The sequence below is a fragment of the Podarcis melisellensis genome, assembly GCF_964234715.1.
Source record: "Podarcis melisellensis genome assembly, chromosome: 1".
Taxonomy (NCBI): domain Eukaryota; kingdom Metazoa; phylum Chordata; class Lepidosauria; order Squamata; family Lacertidae; genus Podarcis; species Podarcis melisellensis.
The window spans coordinates 7,479,773-7,482,445 of record NC_138528.1 but is presented as its reverse complement, the minus strand read 5'-3'; the positions used below and the strand labels follow the sequence as shown (position 1 = coordinate 7,482,445).

The following is a 2,673-nucleotide window of genomic DNA, read 5'->3' as shown; positions in this document are numbered from 1 at the left end:
TTCAACTTTTATAGTCCCCAAGTTCCAAAAGGAGGCTTTCAGATAGTTCTGTTTCAAAATAGTGCCACAAGGTAACGGAAAGGTTCCAATATCAGTATTAAAGCGATAGTGTATCCATCAATGCAACAATTTGTACTTAAGAAAAAGTTTCAGCAGCCTGACAGTACTCCTTTGCAACACTGGCAGTCCGATAGCTCGGTTATCCCCTTCAATTCCACGTCACTTCACAATAGGGGGAAGATTCCTTAGCGCAATGAACCAACAGATTTAATCCTTCAATCTTTTTAATTTCTAGAAAAACACAGTCTGTTAATGCCCCTTCATACTAATTTCAAAGTCTCTTTTAAGCGCTTCAGCCCACATCGGGCTCTTTGCTTTGCTCTGATTAGCAGGACCGGAAGGCGGACTTCCTGTTACTGGCCTCCCGTTTTCAGCCAAATTAAACGAATTTAAATCAATCTTTAGTCAATCTTTAGTACCCCTTACTCACGGGTAAATTGCAGCCAATTCCGATGATTTTCAAGAAGAAAGGTCGACGCTCATCAGCAACAGCAGCGCGGCTTCACTTCCGCGAAAAGAGCGATGAACTCACAGCGCCGCTCCCCCGTTCACGTTCCGGAGCCTCTTACGAGGTCCCTTCCTCGTTTCTGGGGGGGCTTCTGGCACCCGCCGAGTCCCACGGCCGCAGGCTCGCTCTGCCTACGGTTTATCTTAATGGGTCTCCACTTTGCCGCAGCGGACGACCCTTTTTCGCAGAGCCCCTCTTCACACAGTAAAGAGGACCGCCATTGCCGTTTTGCGCCGCCTCCGGAAGTCTCTGTTTTTAAAGGATACCTAAAAAGAGATGGTGAAATGGGAAAAATTTCACCAAATGATATGACATAAATCCTGGGAAATCTTTGGCCCAGATGTCTGCATTTGATTGCTTAGGAAAGAGCAGCACAAGTCAAGGGGTCTCCTGTCCAGAATAACTGGGAGCCCCTCCAGACTGAGTAGTTTGTTGTTGTTTTTTTGCAGGTTTATTCTGCAACTTGCCATTGATGCAATAACAGTGCATTTAATGGTACATTTGTACTGTGCCATCCACACCTTGTTCCCCTTTCTTAGTTGTTCAGCGATCTTTCCCCAACCATCACCACCTTGGAATATTGGTGCTATAAGGTAAAAGGTAAAGGACTCCTGGATGGTTAAGTCCTATCAAAGGCAACTATGGGGTTGCGGTGCTCATCTCGCTTTCAGGCTGAGGGAGCCAGTGTTTGCCTACAGAGAGCTTTCCGGGTCATGTGGCCAGCAGAACTAAACAGTGATGAAAACGCTGTTCAACTTCCTGGCACAGCTCCACTATTTATCTACTTGCACTGGTGTGCTTTCGAACTGCTAGGTTGGCAGGAGCAGGGACAGAACAATGGGAGCGCCACAGGGATTCGAACCACCAACCTTCTGATCAGCAAGCCCAAGAGGCTCAGTGGTTTAGACCACAGCGCCACCCACATCCCTGTAAAAGATGCATTGCAGGAGGAGGAAGCCGCCAAGATGACAGAGGCGACACTTGCTGGCTGAGGGAGTTTGTGAGAAGCCAAGGGAGCCGACCTTCGCCATGTCTGGCCCCAATCCCAGTGCCACCAACGTGGGCGCCTCCGGCCGCTCGACAGCAAAGCCGTCGCCTCGCAGGCCCCAGGATCCACTGTCAGGCAGAGGAAAAGTGCTAGCTGTGGGACAAGGAGTGCAGGCCGTACAACTTCTGCAGGCACTGGAGGGATGTGGAGGTTTTATACAGAAAATTCCCCTGGCCTCAAAGTCGGTCGTGTTCCAGTTCTCGTTATGAGTCTCCTCTTTATTGCATCTGTATTCATGTTGCATATCTCGGTCATAGATTTCACTGTATCCCACCTGCCAACTTGAAAACTACGATTTGGACCAAAAGTATGGTAGCTTTCAGAGTTTACTTGGAGTAAAGTCATTTGAGCTGTTTCTCTAGATAAAGCTTGATTTTTTCCTTAATTGGTTTTGCTGTTGAATGATCCCTTAAACTTTCTCTAAGAAGGGTTTTTGATTCCTTTCTGTCAAAGTTTATTGCTATTTCCTATGTATACTTTATTTCATTAAAATTTGACTACATAAAAAAAAGGTGCATTGCAGTGGATTGGAGTAGATGAGCCTTAGGAACCCTCCCAGCTCTCAAATTCTGTGGTTCTTGGGTTTCAGCTGGAAGTTCCAGGACACGCACTGAGTGGAAGTGAAGCGGTAGGCCTATTAAGGAGTGGGTTGACATAGCAGCCGGCACAGCGATTTCTTCAAGTAGCTCTTTATTTTGTAAGCTGGAATAGAACTGACTGCAAACAGCTCAGCCGGCCTGCTTTTATAGGCAGCCGGCTGTCAACATTGTAACAACAACAGCCCAGAGTTCCCGCCTAAAATAACTGATGCGGACCTGAGTGAAAACTATCTACAGACCTGAGTGAAAACTATATACAGTATCCCCCTGTTGGCCCAGGGTGAACTACACTACATAACACCCCTCCCCACTGAGATAAGGCGTTAGTTACAATCGTAATGGTTTCCTTATATACAGCACTACGCGTAATGGTTCAATTAGGCACAAAAGCATATCGGTTACATTTCCCATACTTAGACCAACAGTGATACATGTCCAACAACATAGTCCTTTAAATA

General features: G+C 46.7%; 1 pseudogene across 1 annotated transcript; it reads left to right on the top strand.

Moving 5' to 3' along the window:
• Positions 1 to 1,530: 1,530 nt before the first annotated feature.
• Positions 1,531 to 2,049, top strand: LOC309359109 (protein transport protein Sec61 subunit beta pseudogene; annotated as a pseudogene). The gene has a single exon. The product of its transcript is annotated as a protein transport protein Sec61 subunit beta pseudogene (transcript).
• The last annotated feature ends 624 nt before the right edge of the window (positions 2,050 to 2,673 follow it).